Consider the following 21,620-nt stretch of genomic DNA (forward strand, 5'->3'; position numbering starts at 1 on the left):
CCCCCGAGGATCATCTCCTCGAAGAACTCCTTCCAAATAGGTTCATCATGTCCGCGCACAATTTTCTGAAATTAAAAATTTTGGAGTGACAAAAATTTGCCAACAAAACTTTGTAAGATTGATAGCAACTACTCATAGGGATACATAGAGGCCATAGCAAGCATTCAAACTACTTAGTACACTAAGAATTCAACATGCAAGCACATCTACAGCAACACCAAGAGTAGCTAATTATTCAAAGTATAAACCACTAAAACAAAAACTAATTGGATAATGATGGAGTCACATACCAAGCAACAATCTCCCAAAATAGTTTCGAAAATGGAGCTTCGAGCAAAGAGATCGAAATTGGCAGCAAAATGAGCAAGAACACGGGAGAGAGAGCAAGAGTGATTTTTTCTAGAGGTAGGTGACAATGTGGGCTAAAGAGATAAGTGAGGGGGCCCATGTGGGGACCACAACCCCCCAGGGCGCGCCAGGGGGTGCTGGAGCACCCAGGTGGGTTGTGCCCACCTGGCGCACCCCCTCTGGTTATTTTTGCACCAAAAATTCTTAAATATTCAGCAAAATTCATATAAAATTTTCAGGGCATTCTGAGAACTTTCATTTTTGGGTCATTTTTTATTGCACGGGAAATTCAAAAAACAGACAAAACATGGCATTTTATTTTATTTAACTAATAAAAAGAGAGAATAAAAAGTAGGGACAGAAAGTAGTTCTTACTAAATTCATCAACTTCATACCGTTCAAAAATGATCCTTTAATAAGGTTGATCAAGTCTTATTAACGAGCACTTTCGATTAGCATGAAACCGAAGAACTTTCATAAATCACTAAGTTACCTCAATGGGGATATGCATTTCCCCAACAATAAGCATTTCATATTTCTTTTTGACAGTAGGTAGAGGTATTTGAAAACTTCCAATAGTGATTGTCGGAGATTTTTCAATAAAATTAATACCATTCACATGGAATTGTTTCTTCGGAAAGTGCATCGTATGCTCATTACCATTGATATGAAAAGTGACCTTGCTTTTATTGCAATCAATAACAGCCCCTGCAGTATTCAAGAAGGGTCTACCAAGGATAATCGACATGTTGTCGTCCTCGGGCATCTTAAGTATAACAAAGTCAGTCAAAATAGTAACATTAGCAACAGCAACGGGCACATCCTCATAGATCCGATAGGTATGGCAGTTGATTTGTCAGCCATTTGCAAAGATATTTCAGTAGGTGTGAGTTTATTCAAATCAAGTCTTTTATATAAGGAGAAACGCATAACACTAACACCAGCTCCTAAATCACACAAAGCAGTTTTCACATAATTCTTTTTGATAGAGCAAGGTATAGTTGGTATTCTCGGATCTCCAAGTTTTTTAGGTACTCCATCTTTGAAGGTATAATTAGCAAGCATAGTGGAGATTTCAGCTTCCGGTATTTTTCTCTTATTTGTGATGATGTCTTTCATATACTTTGCATAAGGAGGCATTTTCAGGATATCAGTCAAGCGAGTACGCAAAAAGACTGGCCTTAGCATTTCAGCAAAACATTCAAATTCTTCATCGTCATTCTTTTTAGTTGACTTGGGTGGAAAAGGCAATGGTTTTTGAACCCACGGTTCTCTTTCTTTACCGTGTTTTCTAGCAACAAAGTCTCTTTTGTCATATCTTTTATTTTTAGGTTGTGGGTTATGAAGATCAAAAGGTGGTTCTATCTCAACATCATTATCTGGTTCTTTTTCATTGGTTGGTTGAGAGTCTTCATGAACCTAATCATTATCTTTTTCATTAGGTGAGTGTTCATTATTACCAAATTGAGTTTCAACATCTGAGATAGAAACTTCATTTTCATTATCAGGAGGTTTCTCTATTTCAGGTTCACTAGAAGTGTGCACAGTTCTATCATTTTTCTTTTTCTTTTTCTTTCTACAAGGACTAGGTGCACTAGTGTTAGCTCTTTGTGAATCTTGTTCAATTCTTTTAGGGTGTCCCTCAGGATAAAGTGGTTCCTGAGTCATTTTACCTCCTCTAGTTGCAACTCTAACAACAAAGTCATGCATATTATGATTCATTTCATCAAGTAATTCTCTTTGAGATTTAGCAACTTGTTCTTTTTTTGAGGGAATAAGAGATTTAGTAACTTGTTCTTTTTTTGAGGGAATAAGATATTTAACAACTTGTTCTAATTAAGTTTGAACCATAGAAGAATGCTTTCCAACACCTCTAACATCATTTGATATTCTAAATAACAAGTCACTCAAGCGAGCAATCATATCAGAATTACATTTCAATTGTTTCATAACATTTGCATTGAAGTGATCTTGTTTTCTAATATAATTTTCAAACTCATAAAGGCATTGACTAGGATGCATATTGTGAGGATTATCATTAACATTAAACTTCATAAGAGAATTTACCTCTAGCACTTAGGAAATGGTGGTGTATTAAGCCCATGTATTTCTTTAATAGGAGGTAAATTTTTAACATCCTTAGCTTTAATATCTTTTTCCTTTATAGATTTCTTTGCCTCTTGCATATCTTCCGGACTGAGATATAATATACCCCTCTTGTTCGGAGTGGGTTTAGGCGGTGGTTCAAGAATAGTCCAATCATCATAATTTTTCAATATGTTATTCAATAATTCTTCAGCTTGAGCAATAGTTCGTTCCCTGAAAACACAACCAGCACAACTATCTTGGAAGTCCCTAGAAGCATCGGTTAGTCCATTATAGAAGATATCAAGTATTTCATTTTTGTTAAGAGCATGATCAGGAAAAGCATTAAGCAACTGGCAAAGCCTCCCCCAAGCTTGTGGGAGACTCTCTTCTTTAGTTTGCATAAAGTTAAGTATTTCCTGTAAGGTAGCTTGTTTAATATGAGCAGGAAAATATTTTTCAAAGAAGTAATAAACCATATCCTGGCGACTACATACACAACCAGGAGCAAGAATATTATACTAAGCTTTAGCATCACCCTTTAATGAGAAAGGAAATAATTTGAGAATAAAGTAATAACGAGTTTTCTCGTCATGTGTAAAAAGGGTGGCTATATCATTCAACTTGGTAAGATGTGCCACAACAGTTTCAGTTTCATAACCATGGAAAGGATCAGATTCAACCCGAGTAATTAACTCTGGGTCGACAGAGAATTCATAATCCTTATCATCAATACAGATAGGTGAATTAGCAAACTTAGGATCACATTTCATTCTAGCATTCAGAGATTTTTCTTTATACTTGTGTAATAATTTCTCTAGATCATCTCTATCATTGCAAGCAAGAATATCTCTAGTTGCTTCTTCACTCATAACATAACATTCCAGTATCTTAGGCGATTCATATCTAGGAAGGCTAGTTCTAGCAGGTGTTTCAGGATATTCAGTTTCAAGCTCATCATCAGATTCAACAACATCATGTTGTATAACTCTAGCAATTTGTTTATCTAGAAATTCACCAAGTGGCACATCATCATTATCAAGCAACTAGCATCATCATAAGCATCATTCATAGTAGAAGTAGCATCATCAATAACTTGCGACACATCAGAATTAATAGCATGTGGTGGTTTTGCAAGTTTACTCATAACATAAGGTGAATCTATGGCAGAACTGGATGGCAGTTCCTTACCTCCCCTCGTCTTAGAGGGATAAATCTTAGTCTTTGGATCCTTCAAATTCTTCATAGTGATAATATGATAATAATCCCAAGTGACTCAACAAATATAGCTATGCTCCCTGGCAATGGCGCCAGAAAAAGGTCTTGATAACCCACAAGTATAGGGGATCGCAACAGTTTTCGAGGGTAGAGTATTCAACCCAAATTTATAGATTTGACACAAGGGGAGCCAAAGAATATTTGAAGGTATTAGCAGCTGAGTAATCAATTCAACCACACCTGGAGATTAATTATCTGCAACAAAGTGATCAGTAGCAAAGTAGTTTTATAGTTTTGATAGTAGTGACAGTCGCAACGGTAACAGCAACAGTGATAGCAGTAGTTTGTAGCAAGTGTAATAGTGATGATAGCAGTAGTAACTTAGCAGAAACAATAAGGATAAATTTGTAGGCATTGGATGGGTGACTTGTTGGATGATATTCATCATGAGACAGTTATAACCTAGGGCGATACGGCACTAGCTCCAGTTCATCGATATAATGTAGGCATATATTCCGTAAATAGTCATACGTGCTTTATTAAAAGAACTTGCATGACATCTTTTGTCCTACCCTCCCGTGGCAGTGGGGTCCATATTGGAAACTAAGGGATATTAAGGCCTCCTTTTAATAGAGAACCGCAACAAAGCATTAACACATAGTGAATACATGAACTCCTCAAACTATGGTCATCACCGGGAGTGGGCCCAGTTGTTATCACTCCGGGGTTGCCGGATCATAACCGTAGTAGGTGACTATAACTTGCAAGATCGGATCTAAGACATGGATATAATGATGAATTCATAAATGGTTGAGATCTGAAATCATGGCACCCGGGCCCAAAGTGACAAGCATTAAGCATGGCAAAGTCATAGTAACATCAATCTAAGAACATAGTGGATACTAGGGATCAGGCCGTAACAAAACTAACTCGATTACATGATGAATCTCATCCAACTCCTCACCAACCAGCGAGCCTATGAAGGAATTACTCACTCCCGGTGGGGAGCATCATGGAATTGGCGATGGAGAAGGGTTGGTGATGACAAAAAAAGAAGATCCCCCTCTCCGGAGCCCCAAACGGACTCCAGATCTGCCCTCCCGAGGAAGAACAGGGCTTGGCGGCGGCTCCGTCTCGTGGATCGCGATAATTCTTTCTCCCTGATTTTTTCTGGAATAATGTGAATTTATAGTATCAGGGAGGTCATCTGCGGGGCCACCAGGTGGGTACAACCCACCTGGGCGTGCCAGGAGAGGGGCGCGCCCTGGTGGGTTGTGCCAACCTAGGGGCCCCTCTCCGGTGTGTCTTGGCTCCAGAAAATCTAATTATTGGTATAAAAATCCTCAAAAAGTTTTGTTCCATTCCGAGAACTTTTATTTCCGCACAAAAACAACACCATGGTAGTTCCGCTGAAAACTATGTCAGTCCGGGTTTAATTTCATTCAAATCATGGAAATTAGAGTCCAAACAAGAGGAAAAGAGTGAGAAAAAGTAGATACGTTGGAGACGTACCATCCCACGTGCGCTGGCCGAACATAATCTCAATATACTCAAGGGATACAAACCAGTCAAGCAAACGTTGCGGTGATTTTCCGAACTGAAACGATAGACTATGAGGGAGGAGCTAGCCAAGCTACTCGAGGCCAGGTTTATCAGAGAGATCAAACATCGGGACTGGCTAGCAAACCTGGTCATGGTGCCAAAGAAGGACAAATCCTCACGCTTGTGTGTCGAATTCAAGGACCTTAATAAAGCATGCCCTAAGGATCCCTTCCCACTACCTCGCATTGACCAGATTATTGATGCAACCGCAGGACACGACTCACTGTGCTTCCTCGATGCATACTCCGGATACCATCAAATCAAAATGAAGGAATCCGACCAAACCGCAACGACATTCATCACCCCATACAGGCCCTTCTGCTTCAACACCATGCCCTTCGGGCTCCAAAACACCGGCGCCACATATCAACGCATGATTCAAACGTGCCTGGAAAAGCAAATCGGCAAGATAGTTGAGGCATATGTAGATGATGTAGTCATCAAAACTAAGCATGTTGAATCATTGGTAGACGACTTACGCCTTACATTCGACAACCTCCGAAGATATGACATACGACTCAATCTGGAAAAGTGTGTTTTCGGCGCTCCTGCCGGAAAACTACCTGGGTTCATTTTTTCCAATAAGGGAATCGAAGCAAACCCATCAGAAATCCGAGCCCTGTCACAGTTGGCCACACCAACAGACCTCAAGCAGGTTGAAAAACTAGCCGGGTGCGTTGCAGCTCTGAGCCGCTTTATCTCCAGATTAGGAGAAAAGTCACTACCATTGTATCGCCTTCTCCGACGCACCGACCACTTTGCATGGACGGATGCTGCAACAGCCAAACTGGAAGAAATAAAAGCTTTGTTAGCAAGCAACCCAATCCTGGCCGCACCAAATGTCGGCGAACCCATGTTATTATACATATCTACAACACACCAGGTGGTGAGTGTGGTGCTCGTCATTGAACGAGAGGAAGAGGGACATAAGTTCCCACTTCAAAAAAGCGTATGCGGTCTTCATGGCATCCCAGAAGCTGCAGCACTACTTTCAAGAGTGTTCGATCATGGTGGCTTCCGAAGTACCACTTAATGATATCATAAACAACCGGGACGCCACCGGTCGGATTGCCAAATGGGCCATTGAGCTCTTATCATTTGAAATAACATATAAGCCATGTGGAGCCATTAAATCTCAGGTGTTGGCTGACTTCATCGCCGAATGGACAGAGGCCGAACTCCCTAAAGAGTACGGCACATATTCCAACTGGGTGATGCGCTTCGACGGCTCTAAAATGCTAGACGGACTTGGGGCTGGTGTCGTCCTGACATCCTCCACAGGAGACACAGTCTATTATGTGCTCCAAATACTGTATACAGACTCTAATAAGGCAACCGAATATGAGGCCCTATTGCATGGTCTTCGGATGGCCGTCTCTATGGGCATAAAACGCCTCGAGGTGCGTGGGGATTCAAACCTTGCAATATCCCAAATAAACAGAGAATTTGATGCCAAAGATCCAAAGATGGCGGCTTACCGCAATGCCGTACTTAAAATATCAGCCCGGTTTGAGGGACTTGAGTTACATCACGTGGCCCGAGAGAGTAATCAAGCAGCGGACATCCTTGCTCGCATGGGCGCTAAGCGCGACCCTGTCCCACGCAATACCTTTGTGGAGAGGCTCTTCAAGCCATCCGTGGTATGGCAGGACGAGAGTAGCAACACCAGTCCGGAGCCGATCATACCCCCAGATTCCGATATCATCGGGGGCTCGGCCACCGAAATAACACCATCGGTCCATGTAATCGTGGCAGTGATCCCCCTATGGACCGAACCCTTCCTGGCCTACCTTAATAGGCGAGATCTCCCTGAGGACCAGGATGAGGCCCGATGCATCATTCGACACTCAGAAGCCTACAAGGTTCATGAAGGAGAGCTCTACAAGAAAAGTACTACCAGAGTCCTTCAAAGATGTATCTCCGAAGAAGAGGGGCGGCAGCTCTTGGCCAAAATTCATGTTGGTCTTGGTGGCCATCATGCCGCAGCTCGGGCCCTTGTAAGTAAGGCCTTCCATATCGGTGCTTTCTAGCCTACGGCTCGAGCAAATGCACAAGACCTCGTCCAACGTTGTGTAGGATGCCAGCTTTTCGCCAATCAAAGCCATATGCCCCTACCGCCCTACAAACAATCCCCATTACTTGGCCTTTTGCAGTCTGGGGGCTTGACATGGTGGGACCCCTTAAAGGGGAAGCCATAAGAAAAAATACATGTTGGTCATGGTAGATAAATTCACTAAGTGGATAGAGGCCAAACCAGTTAAAACGGCCAAAGCCGGACCAGTGATAGATTTCATATCCGGTGTTGTACACCGTTATGGTGTCCCACACAGCATCATTACCGATAACGGCTCTAACTTCACAACCAACAAAGTAAAAACTTGGTGTGCTAATCTGGGCATCAAGCTCGATTATGCCTCCGTTTATCACCCTCGAACAAACGGTCAAGTCGAACGGGCTAATGGCCTGATAATGAGAGGCATTAAACCCAGACTAGTGCGATACTTAAAGGAGTCGGATAAACACTAGGTTGAGGAGCTCGACTCCATACTCTAGGGGCTACGGACCATGCCCAATCGCACAACCGGATACACACCGTTCTTTATGGTGTACGGCACAAAGGCCATCTTGCCATGCGATATTATTCATGACTCACCTCGAGTACGCATGTACGAAGAGAGAGAGAGGCCAAGCTCGATCAGCAAGATGACTTAGATGGCCTGGAGGAGGAGCACAATGTCGCAAAAGCTGGTTCAACATTCTACCAACAACAAGTTCAAAGATACCAAAGCAGAGAAATGCGGGCCAAGACTTATAATGTCGGTGAACTTGTTCTACGCCTACCAGAGAAGAAAAAGGACAAAATCAAGCCCAAATGGGAGGGTCCCTTCATTATAGATGAAGTTCTCACTGGAGGAGCCTACCGCCTTCGTAATGAATCGGACAATCGCCTAGAGCCGAACCCATGGAACGCTGCCAGACTCCAAAGATTCTATGCCTAAGCTCAGACTCATTGTTCGTTACCTCTTTTCTCTTTTTTTCTCTTTCTTCTTTTCGTTTTTATACGACTTCTAGCCCGTGTTCGAATAAACCACACACTTGAGGGGTATACATCCTTAAGTGTACATCCCCCAATACCTGGGGGCTTCTATTCACAGAACATTGTTATTTATCGAGCATCAAGTTCACCGTATATATGTGCCGTCTTCTCATATATGTCTTTTCTTCGCCATTATATGCACCTTTATGAATTAAGTTTTTGCCAAGCTGGGTTGCTTGGCTCCTGTGCTTATTGTTGTGGTTCTAAGTCTGACAGTAGAATGGGGGTAGGAATGTAGAGGCAAGATCTTAGCTATGGAGGAGTTGTACATAGGAGTTTTACGAGTTCAGGCCCTTCTCGGAGGAAGTAACAGCCCTACGTCTCAGAGCCCGAGGGCGGTCGACTGGATTATATGCGTGTGTGTTATAGAAAGTGCGAACCCTTGTGCCTGTGGAGGGGGGTGGCTTATATAGAGTGTGCCAGGACCCCAGCCAGCCCACGTCACAGGGGGTTTAAGATACATAAAGATGGAGACGTTACTGGTAACGCCTGCAATAAAATACATAATGGCAATTAAAGCTATGACTTAATTCTTGACCATTGTAGAGTGGATAGGCTCTAGACCTTCTGGTAGTCGAGTGATTATCTACACGGTCGAGTGTCTTCAGGATTGTCGAGTGGAACATAACTTCATGGTCAAGTGGATGATGATTTTTCTTCGAATGTTCCTGGTACCTTTAGGGATGTACTTGGGGAGGGTATCTTGAATAGATCCATGACCCTAACCTAGGTACATAGCTTCATCATTAGCCCTCGAATGGATCAGGGTTTGAGTGAGGAAGGAGTTGAAAACACTTCCGACTCATTTTTCATGCTATGAATATATTTTGCTCTGGATCAATGAACTGAGGGGAGGACACCAACTTCTTTTTCAGTTGCCTTAGTCCATTCTTAGTTTTTATCGAGTGAACTTTTACGCAAGAGTTCCGAGTGATGATGCGGAGGGTGTCTTCCGTCTGACAAGTTGTTCTGCTGTCCGCAGATTTCACGGGATTCAAATTTTGGGAAGCGCGCCAGACGGGCGAGGTCGTGGTAATCGTTACGGATTAGGTAGGTCACCTCGATTCCCGCACCACCTTTTTCGCGACGTATCACACGCGCGACTGTTGCGAGATTTGATAAGATCGTCCGGGCCTACAAGTCAGTCACTCGGAAGTGACCTTATAAAAGGCACCGAACCGGGCTTTTGAACAGTGCGCCCTCATTCTCTTTCTTCTTCCTCATATTTCTCCGTTGCGTCCGCTTCCGCTCTCGGTGTCGTAGCCTCGCTCGGACTCGATCCGGCGCCATGGGGAAGGAGAAGACAATGGTGTTGGAGCGCGCGAAGAAGGCGACCGCGATGGCGAAAGTTAAGAGGACCAGCTGGGGTGGATCCTCGTCAAGGTCTGGCCTGCCGCCGGGCTGGATCCAGGGCGACTGGATCCGTTCGACGATCAGCCAAGACGACCTCGACGACCTGGTCGAGGGGGGATTGATCCCCCATGAATCGGCGCGGCTCCCGGGGAACAAGATCGAGCCGCGGCCGCTGGAGGGTGAGTGCGTTCTCCTCACCACTCATGTCGACCACGGGTTCTCTTTGCCTCCCCATCCTTTCTTTCGTGGTTTTTTGAACTTATTCGGGGCTCAACTCCACCACTTCACTCCAAACACCATAGTGTATCTTGCTGCCTTTGTGTCAATGTGCAAAAATTTCTTGGGTTGTCGACCGCACTGGGGTCTCTTCAAGCACATATTCACCTGCCGCTCCCAGTCGGTAAAGAAGGCCAACCCGGGTGACAAGAGGATGCACGTGATCCAGATGTGCGAGGGCCTAGGAATCCAAGTGAGGAACAAGAGCACCTTCCCAGCTATGATCCTTCCCGACTCGGTCCGGGGCTGGCAGTCGACCTGGTTTTACTGTAAGGACCAGCCGACCCCGGGTCAGTCGACTGGACTTCCCCCCTTTTCCTTAGCTCGAGTGGAGAAGCCCTCCTCCTTGAGGGTGATCTCGGAAGAGAAGGCACATGTGAAGGCATTGGTCGAGCGGGTCGTCCAACTTGTCCGCGATGGGGTGACTGGAATGGACCTGCTGGAGGTCTTTCTCAGTCGACGCATCCAACCACTCCAAGCCCGTGACCATCCGATGTGGATGTACTCAGGACTCGAGGACTCCACTCGGATCCACCCGGAGGACATTAGTGAAGACACGGTGGAGAAGTGGCTGAGAGGAATCACCAGTAACAAAGATAATCCCCGGGGGTCTAGGAGGGTGATTCCATTCGACCATTCACGCCAGCCGGAACATGTATGATTCTGCATTGTCAAGTATCTTCTCGATTCACTATGTAACACCTTGTTGACGGTCGACTGTATTTCTTTCGTTCATTGTCTTTTCAGGCTCTCATTGATATGTACTCGATGCCCAATGGAGTGCAAGAGCAAGACGTCGAGGAAGGAGCGAGCGGGGGCAAGAGTGGCGAGTGGCACTCGGATGTAGAGGAGGACGAGGAGAGCGATGACTCGAGTGATGACGAAGAGGTCGACTCACCTCCTCGCAGAGAGAGGAGGTCCAAGCACGCTCAAGACCCGGTGAGCACCCCGGTCCTGGCGGCTGCACCGCCTGGGCAATCTTCGAAGCGCCCTCGGACGTCTTCCCCAGTGCCGACTGAGAAGGTATCTAAATAGCTCAAGACAATGCCGCCTCCTGCGCCCAAAGCATCGAAAGCCACCTCCTCTAAACCACCGAAGGCTTTGCCCAGAATCAAAGTGACCATCACCACCATCTCCGGGTAATCATCTGATCCGTTCTTTTGGTCGATATCGGTGTCAAAACTGGCGGATCTCGGGTAGGGGGTCCCAAACTGTGCGTCTAGGCCGGATGGTAACAGGAGGCAAGGGACACGAAGTTTTACCCAGGTTTGGGCCCTCTCGATGGAGGTAAAACCCTACGTCCTGCTTGATTAATATTGATGATATGGGTAGTACAAGAGTAGATCTACCATGAGATCAGAGAGGCTAAACCCTAGAAGCTAGCCTATGGTATGATTGTTGATGTGTATGTTGTCCCACGGACTAAAACCCTCCAGTTTATATAGACACCGGATAGGGTTAGGGTTACATAGAGTCGGTTACAATGGTAGGAGATCTTCATATCCGTATCGCCAAGCTTGCCTTCCACGCCAAGGAAAGTCCCTTCCGGACGCGGGACGGAGTCTTCAATCTTGTATCTTCATAGTCCGGGAGTCCGGCTGAAGGTATAGTTCGGCTATCCGAACACCCCCTAATCCAGGACTCCCTCAGTAGCCCCTGAACCAGGCTTCAATGACGACGAGTCCGGCGCGCAGATTGTCTTTGGCATTGCAAGGCGGGTTCCTCCTCCAAGTACTTTATAGAAGATTTTAAACACAAAGATAGTGTCCGGCTCTGCAAAATAAGTTTTCCACATATTGCCATAGAGAGAATAATATTTACACAAATCTAATCTGCTGGCGTATCCCGTAGTGCGACACACCACGGCCAAGCTTTTATCCGAGTCGTTTCACTATCCCACCTCAGCGCGTCATGCGAGGCGGTTTCCTTGGCATGTCTTGTCAAAGTAGAGATCGTGTCCCCTTATTCCGCGATTCTCATCAATACGGGCGTGGGTAACCCAACCGCGCCTTTGATTACGGCGCTTGGAGATAAGCGGGTTTTACCAGGCTGGTGGGGACATGTAGTTGCGTCCACCCATATAAGGGGATAAGGATCCACCTTTTCACCCACTCCTTCTTCCTCCTTTGCCTATCCATTCTTGCGCACTCAAGCTCCAGCGCCCAAGTCCGCACTACCACCTCAACCTTCTCCAGTCATGTCCGAAGCGGGAGGCAAGTGGATGGTCTCCTCCGTCACGGAGGGACACATCAAAAAGCTGAGGAAGGCCGGATATCTGGCTAGCGACATCGTGCACCGGCTTCCCGAAAGGGGCACCTCATCCCCACTCCTAGGCCCCATGAGAGGGTGGTATTCCTCCCCCATTTCCTCCGCGGACTAGGCTTCCCTCTGCACCCATTTGTCCGGGGGCTCATGTTCTACTACGGCCTGGATTTCCACGATCTAGCCCCGAACTTTGTCCTCAACATCTCGGCGTTTATCGTCGTGTGCGAGGCGTTCCTCCGCATCCGCCCCCATTTCGGCCTATGGCTTAAGACTTTCAACGTCAAGCCAAAGGTGGTGCGCGGCAGCCAGGCGGAGTGCGGCGGTGCCATGGTTGGCAAGATGGCCAACGTACTGTGGCTCGAGGGCTCCTTTGTGGAGACCCTGAAGGGGTGGCAATCATGGTGGTTTTACGTCACCGAGCCGCACGACGCCGAATGGGTCGCACCTCCTGAGTTTCGATCTGGCCCCCCTACGCGGCTCACCTCCTGGAAGGAGACGGGCCTATCTTGGGGTAAAAAAGGAGAGCTGACCGGACTCCAAACATGCATCCAAACCCTAGTGGACAAGAATCTCAAGCTTGTCCATGTAGTCCAGGTTATGATCATCCGCCTGATCCTCCCGTGTCAACGACGGGCCTTCAACCTGTGGGAGTTCGACCCGGCGGAGCATCGAACTCTAAACAGGCTCTTCGACACGACGTATGAAGATGCCTGGAGGATGCTTTTCAAAGGCGCCGAGGCTCCCGCATCCGCTACCGAGGATCGCGGATTCAGTACTCGGCATCACGCTCATGCGGTAAGCTGTTTTTGTCCTTTTACAGGGTATCAGTTTCTCATAGTTTGACTCTATGCGGGATCTAAGTTCCCTTATCTTTGATAGGATTGGGAGGTGACGTCTGGACAGATCAACTGTCCGGATCCTTTGCCCGAAGGCCCAGCGGACGCTCGCTTGGCGAAGCTGCTGGTTCCGGCGCCCTATGTGGTGCCAGAGAAGAAGGCCACGAAAAGGGCCACGGGGACTCGAAAGAGTGCCCGGCGCTAGGAGGTGTCGGATTTGTCATCCGACGGTCCCGAAGCGCCTTCCTCTCGTGAAGACGAGGAGGAAGAAGAAGAGACCTCTCCCGCTCCAGCGGGAGGAGAGAAGAAAAGGAAGGCCGCCCTCTCTGAGGAGGCCGGAGGGTCCAAGAAGGGGAAAACCCTTCCACCGGACTACTCCAACGACGCCGACGACGGCGAAGAGGAGTGGCAGCCCAGGGCCAAGCCCCTGGCAAAATCGTAAGTATCCGGATACTAGAGTAATTCATAGTATTCGTTTATTGCACAACTTTCCATTATGTCGAATATGCTTATGCAGCCCACCCAAAGACCGGCTCGACGCTCGTCGAGCGGCTCACTGGACTCGTCGGATGTGAAGTCGCTTCCGACGGCTTCCTCCCCCCGCCCTATGGACGACACCGAGGTGTTGTCCCAACAGGTTCCAAGCAGGGAGGAGGTGGTCCCGGAGGCGCCGCAAGGCGACCTCCCGGACTCCAGGAGTAAAGGGGATGAAACCCCCCCAGGGCTCCAAGTCCGTCTCTAGGCCGGACACCGCTCCGAAACCTTCAAGGGTTCTGGAGTTCGGCGGGGGACCTCCTTCCAAAAGGAGCAAGTCCACCGTGCCGGCGACCCCCGTCCACCCGAAGGCACCGAACAATATGTTGGAGGCGCTCCAAGGCGCCTCCATCGACGAGGAGCACCGCGCTATTATGAGTGCGGTGGTCCAGAAGGTTCAGTCCGCCAAGAGCGGACTAACTGAAGCTTGTACTAGCCTTTTGAAAGGCTTTGAGGTAAGTAAATAATGTGTAAATAATATTACCGCATAGACAGTAGCCCCTAATGCTCTGTTGGGCGTTCAGGAAGAAAAGCCGAATAGAGGATCAAAAAATTCGCAGGAGTCTAACAAAAGGAGTCAATATGCGTGTGCAGTCTTCTCTGCTGGCGTCCGCCATACGCACTGCGGAAGTGGACACGCTGAAGCAGAGCCTCGAGAAGTCCGAGCAAGAGCTCGGGCGTGCCAAGAAGCAGCTCGAGGAGAAGGAAGGTAAGAAATACCTTGGTTGAATATGTATATAAAAAAGGTACAATTTCATGAAATGACAAGATTAACATGGCTATTGTAGGGGCCACATCTAAGGTGGCGACCCTTAAGCAAGCGCTGCTCGAGGCCGAGAAGAGTGCGGCCCCGGAGCGCACCAAGCGGGAGAGGTATGAGGCCGAGGTTGGCAAGGTGCGGCAAGAGCTCCAGGTTCTCATGAAGAAACATGAGAGTTTTGAGCTTGACTCGAAGACGCGAGCGTCCGAGCTCGCGGCGGCTATTGAAAATGCCAAGTCTGCCAAGGCCGAATCCCAGAAGACCCTCCAGGAGTTGGATGAGGTGAAGAAATATGCAAAGTAAACACATAAACGTGAGTTACTTGATACTTAGCCGAATCCGGAGCTCTCCAGGGGCATTTGCAGATCTTCCCCAGAGTGTATCCGATGCCGCCGCATTCTATCGAGCTGAGGAGGGCAGCTCGACGGAGAAGGTGTTTTGGTCTCAGTATGCTGAGGCCGGACAGCCCGTGCCCCTGAGCGACCAGCTGAAGCAACTGGTCGAGCTCCACAAGGCGGCCGAACAGGCCATGAAGGGCCTCCTAGTTCGGCTGTGTCCTGGAGAGGCTCTGCCTGGGAGCTATTTCGGGATGGTGCGGCGGCTGGTGGAGGCCTGTCCAAGGCTCGAAGTCATCAAGTGCTCCGTCTGTATTGAAGGTGCCCGTAGGGCCTTTGCCTGTGCTAAGGTGCACTAGGGCAGGCTGGATGCGGAGAAGCTTGTGAAGGACGGGCCACCAGTGGGGAAAGAGCATCACAAGCCCAAAAATTACTATAAGGATGTTCTGAAGGGTGCCCGCCTTGTGGCGGATGAATGTACTAGGGATGTAATTTTTGAGTAAAACTCGCTCGTTTTTGTCCTGTGCGCTGAAAACTTGTTCATATGCGCCGAGCAATGCTGCTTGAATTTAAAATATTACCTTCTATGCGGTTGTTTATCAATACTGAGAGATGGCGAGTCGTCGGCTTCTGCCCCCTTGCCACTAGTGCTGGGGTGTTCGGGGATAAATATGGGTGCTCTTTTTCCCATGTTTGGGTCCTTCGAGGGAGGCGCTCAGCCCGATGAACGCGGCAATCGGACTATAATGCGTGAACACTCTCACTTAGCCATAGAATTCTATAATTTTAAATTTCGGCGAGGCCCCTAGTATTCGGAAGACCGAGTTCGGGGCGCTATCCATGCCTTGGCCAGACAGAGCCGACTCGTCGCCCTAAGCAGCATAAGTCTTTAGGGACTCGAAAAAACCTCTCAAACAGCGACCAGCTCTCGCTTCATTATGACAGTCAATTTTAGCTTTCTCCACTGAGGTGCTCGGCCCAGCTCAACTGGGGCACAATCGCAGTGGTTCTCCTAGTGCTACCTTAGCCGATATAGCGGAATGTAAGGCACCAAAACATAGGAGCCGGGCAAACCCAACTATTGACCCAAGACATGATTCGGAGCCGATGCATATAATGCTATAAGTTCGGGGTGCCGCACTTGTGAAAGTGTTCGGACTTCTCACACCATATTGAGGGGTGCCAAAAGCCCCTGGCGTATTTTGGCCGTACCAAGTTGTACGGGTGCAACATGTCGTTAAGGAACATTTATTTATAAAAAGATAGTGCAAAAATAGACAAAAGCTATGCATTGTTTATTAGAAATAGCTGCGATCAAAGCAGAACGATACAAGTAATGCGATAAATGAAAAGTTGGACTATTTAACATGTCTGCTCCAGGGGCAAGCTGCGGAATAGTATGCGAAATAGGTATACTGCTCGTGATAGAGACCACCTGGGATTTCCGTAATGCGGCATGGCTTGTCTGCTTCCCTGGTTCTTGCATTGTTTGTGCGGCAATTGAACTGCCGAACAGGCCTTCCGAAGAGTAGAGTCCTGGAAGTAAGAGAAAAGTAAAAAATCGGCAGCCCCTGGTGAGGTTTAAGCCGTGTTTTGGGTGTGCCGTGATGGTGCCCCTCCCCCTATGTCCATGGTATTTCTAGAGCATAATTATGTACGCGAAGTACTGGCGTCACCTTTTTGCTAGGGTTGGGGTTGGGGCCGCATTGCTACGCCTGCTCGGAACGTGCTAGGCGGTCTTGTTGTAGGTTACTCCGGGCGCGCTTGACGGTGTTCGGCTGTTTAATGGCCGGACTGGAGAACTGCCTGGAGAGGCTGCTTTGTACTTCCGCTGCAAGGGCCGCCGTGTGCTCCTCCGTTCGGAGGGAGCATTCGGTGTTTCCATTGACCGTAATTACTCCACGAGGGCCTGGCATCTTGAGCTTAAGGTATGCGTAGTGCGGTAACGCATTGAATTTGGCGAATGCGGTTCGTCCGAGCAGTGCATGATAGCCACTGCGGAATTGGACTATGTCGAAGACCAATTCCTTGCTTCGGAATTATCCGGGGATCCGAAGACCACTTCAAGTGTGACTGAGCCTTTACAGTTGGCCTCTACACCTGGTATTTACGCCTTTAAAGGTCGTTTTGGTGGGCTTAATCCTCGAGGGATCGATGCCCATTTTTCGCACTGTATCCTAGTAAAGCAGGTTCAGGCTGCTGCCGCCATCCATGAGGACTCTAGTGAGATGAAATCCATCAATAATTGGGTCTAGAACCAATGCGGCAAATCCGCCATGACGGATGCTAGTGGGATGGTCTCTTTGATCAAAGGTGATCGGGCAGGAGGACCATGGGTTGAACTTTGGGGCGACTGGCTCTACCGCGTATACGTCCCTTAACGCGCGCTTCCGCTCCCTTTTTGGGACGTGGGTGGCGTATATCATGTTCACCGTCCGCACTTGTGGGGGGAAACCCTTCTGTCCATTGTTGTTCGGCGGCCGGGGCTCCTCGTCGTCGTCGCTATGCAGCCCCTTGTCTTCATTGTCGGTGCTTAACTTGCCTGCCTGCTTGAACACCCAACAATCCCTGTTGGTGTGATTGGCCGGCTTTTCGGGGGTGCCATGTATTTGGCACAAGCGGTCGAGTATTTGGTCCAAGCTGGACGGGCCGCTAGGATTCCTTTTGAATGGCTTTTTCCGCTGACCGGATTTAGAGCCTCTGAATCCGGCATTAACTGCCGTATCCTCAGCATTGTCGTCGTTAATGCGGCGCTTCTGCTTGTTGCGACGTGACCTGCCACTAATATCCCTGGTGTCCGAACTACCAGGGTTCTTGGTCATATTGTTGCTACGAGCAAGCCAGCTGTCTTCTCTCGCGCAAAAGCGGGTCATGAGTGTCATGAGTGCCGCCATAGATTTCGGCTTTTCCTGTCCAAGGTGCCGGGCCAGCCACTCGTCACGGATATTGTGCTTGAAGGCTGCTAGGGCCTCAGCGTCCGGACAGTCGACTATTTGATTTTTCTTTGTTAGGAACCGTGTCCAGAATTGCCTGGCCGATTCCTCTGGCTGCTGAATTAGGTGACTTCGGTCATCAGCGTCTGGGGGTCGCACATAAGTGCCCTGGAAATTGTCGAGGAATGCGGCTTCCCGGTCCACCCAACAACTGATTGATCCTGTTGGCAAGCTGTTGAGCCAATGCCGAGCTGGTCCTTTAAGCTTGAGTGGGAGGTATTTGATGGTGTGAAAATCGTCGCCGCGGGCCATGTGGATATGAAGGAGATAATCCTCGATCCATACCGCAGTGTCTGTTGTGCCATCATATGATTCGATGTTTACGGGTTTGAAACCCTCGGCGATTTGATGATCCATTATTTCGTCTGTAAAGCACAGTGGGTGTGCGGTGCCTCCGTACTGGGCGATATCATGACGTAGCTCCAATGAGTTTTGTCTACTGTGTTCGGCCCTGCCAAATTTGTGGCCGGCGTGACGGTTACCGTCTCGAGCCGTGGGGTGCCCACGCGATCCGTAGATCGATCGTGTTTGCCCTGCCTTGTCCTCCAACATGTCTCGTAAGTCCGGCGCATATTCCGGTGCCTTGGTACGGGGTGCGGCTTGAGTGGAGGGCCGGGAGGCCTCTCTGTCGCGGCCACGAGGTGGCCGTTCGGCCGCATCAAGTGCTTCCTCCTCTAATCGGGGTAGCAACATGCGCTTTGGGTAACTCTTGGAGGGGCGTTCGAGTTTATGCTCTTCGGCCGCAAGGACTTCGGTCCATCTGTCAACCAGCAAATCTTGATCAGCTCAGAGCTGTTGCTGTTTTTTCTTGAGGCTTCTTGCCGTGGCCATAAGCCTGCGTTGGAAACACTTTTGCTCAACGGGATCCTCTGGCACGACGAATTCGTCGTCGTCGAGGCTTGCCTCGTCTTCGGAGGGAGGCATATAATTATCGTCCTCGACCTCTCTGTCTGCCGCTCTCTCGTGAGGGATGGTTTCTCCATCCTCCTGTGCTAAACCTTGCTGGAGGGGGTTTTCTTCGGCACTCTCCGGAGTATTATTATCTCCCGTGCTGGAATCACCGTTTTTGTGTTGGCGGGATTTTGAGCGGCGCCGCTGACGCCGGCGCTTGGGCTGTTTCTTGGAGGGGTCATCCTCTGCTGTTCCATCGCCCTCTCCCTCTTTTGGGGTGTCCACCATGTATATGTCATATGACGAGGTGGCCTTCCAGGGCCTAGTAGGCGCTGGTTCTTCATCATCTCCTTCATCGGCGTCCATACCGTTGATGTCTTTGGAGTCGAAGTCGAGCATGTCGGTTAAGTCGTCGACAGTGGCTACAAAGTGGGTGGTGGGTGGGTTTTGAATTTCATCATCGTCCGTACCCCAACCTTGCTGATCGTAGTCCGGCCAGGGCTCTCCTGATAAAGAGAGAGACTTCAGTGACTTCAGGATATCGCCGAAAGGCGAGTGCTGAAAGATGTCCGCGGTCGTGAACTCCATGATCGGCGCCCAATCGGATTCGATCGGCAGGGGCGCGGAGGGTTCGGAGTCCGGAGAAGAATCCGGATCCGTGGAGTCACGAGTCTCGCAGAGTACGGGGCTGGTGTTCGGCTCAACCACCGTTGGGATCACAGCCCCCGAGGTGGCGTCCAACCGCCCATCCTCGATCGGCGCAGTTGGCTCCGAACTAAGGGTCGGAGCCGATGCGGGTGCGGCCTTGAGGGCACTGTTCGGCGGCAGAGCTAGATCATGCTCGTCATGACAGTGCGGCGCGCTTGGCGGTGGTTCGAATCCACCGAAGATCAAGTCCCCGCGGATGTCAGCCGTGTAGTTTAAATTTCCGAATCTGACCTGACGGCCAGGGGCGTAGCTTTCGATCTGCTCTAGATGGCCAAGTGAATTGGCCCGCAGTGTGAAGCCGCCAAAAACGAAGATCTATCCGGGGAGGAAGGCCTCACCCTGGACTGCATCGCCATTGATGATCGTAGGAGCCATCGGGCCTGACGGCGACGGCACAAAGGAACTCTCACTGAAAGCACCAATGTCGGTGTCAAAACTGGCAGATCTCGGGTAGGGGGTCCCGAACTGTGCGTCTAGGCCGGATGGTAACAGGAGGCAAGGGACACGAAGTTTTACCCAGGTTCGGGCCCTCTCGATGGAGGTAAAACCCTACGTCCTGCTTGATTAATATTGATGATATGGGTAGTACAAGAATAGATCTACCACGAGATCAGAGAGGCTAAACCCTAGAAGCTAGCCTATGGTATGATTGTTGATGTGTATGTTGTCCTACGGACTAAAACCCTCCGGTTTATATAGACACCGGATAGGGTTAGCGTTACATAGAGTTGGTTACAATGGTAGGAGATCTTCATATCCGTATCACCAAGCTTGCCTTCCACGCCAAGGAAAGTCCCTTCCAGGCGCGGGACGGAGTCTTCAATCTTGTATCTTCATAGTCCGGGAGTCCGGCTGAAGGTATAGTTCGGCTATCCGAACACCCCCTAATCCAGGACTCCCTCAGTCGACTCGAGCAACAGAACATAACCGACTAAATGTTGACATTTGCAGTGCTGCTACATCTGGAACTTCTTCTTACCAATATCGAGACAAGGAGATGGAGGACGCGGTTACCTCCAACCCAGGTAAAAACTCTTATGATCTTGTTCTTTGATTACTTGGTCGATTACTTTCTAGCGATTCACTTGGGGTCGACTGATTTCTTTATAGCTCCACCCAACGTCATCGATCTTCCAGATGATGATGACGATGTGGCCCCTAGGCCCAGAAAGAACAAAAAGGTAGCAGCTGGCCAGACGTCTCAGCGGGGACCGACGACAACACCAACCGTCCGGCAGTCTGACGACGCAGGCGGGGCCTCTATAACTTTGGCTGTACCATTGTCGAGCGAGCGCCCTGCACCGTTGATTGTACCGGTGTTTCCTTCAGTCGTCCAACCTCATGCTTCGGAGCTCCAAGCTGCCGCACCTGGGTCGTCTGCCCCCTTCTTCACCAACTACCATGTTCCGGAAAACCAGTCGGACGCGGCTGCGGAAGCCATCCGTCAGGCTAACGTAATGATGGAGCGGATGAAGACGGTGCACGAGAATAGCCAGGCTGCTTACAACGCTAGCGCTGCTCTCCGGGCCAATGTCTAGGTAAGTAAACTTTCGACTGACCTTGTTCTATTAGGATATGCTACCTGAAATATTTCCTTCCATACAATCTCTTGTTGTTTGCGTCAAATCTGTACACCCACTGGGTGTTTTGTTGTCTTTGGTATTTGCGCTCTTCCACTCGGCCTGGGCGAGTGGGATCTAAACCGGTGGGGGCACGCTAAGTGCACCCACTGGGTGTAGTCCCCGAGACCGCAGTCGACTGCGGGCAGTCGACTGGGGTCTGAGTTCTTTTTACTTTCTTTTCTTCCACTCAACCTGGTCGGACCGGTCGAATGAGATCTGAACCAGTGGGGGCACGTCAAGTGCACCCACTGGGTGTAGTCCCCGAGACCGCGGTCGACTGCTGGCAGTTGGTCGGGGTCTGAATAGTTCTTTTCTCTTTTTTTACTCGACCCGGGCGGACCGGTCGAGTTGGGTCTGAATCAGTGGGGGCACGCCAAGTGCACCCGCTGGGTGTAGTCCTTGAGACCGCTGTCGACTACGGGCAGTCGGCTGGGGTCTGAGTAAACTTTTAAGTTTCGTTCACTCGGAAGTAAATAACCTTTGATCTTGTCGATTGACATGTCTTTTATCTTCTGCAGAAATCTTGTACTCTCATTTCTAAGTTTGCCGAATTGGAGGAGAAGCAGAGGCAACTCAACCTCGACTTGGAGCTGGCCCAACAAAATTTGAAGAAAGCTCAAGATGAAGTACTGATATGGAAGGTAACTGCCTGTCGACCGTTCACGTCGATCGTCTTTTAAGATATTTCTTCAATCTC

This window comes from Triticum urartu, chromosome 2A (assembly GCF_056163025.1).
Source record: "Triticum urartu cultivar PI428250 chromosome 2A, HENAU_Tu73, whole genome shotgun sequence".
NCBI classification, from domain to species: domain Eukaryota; kingdom Viridiplantae; phylum Streptophyta; class Magnoliopsida; order Poales; family Poaceae; genus Triticum; species Triticum urartu.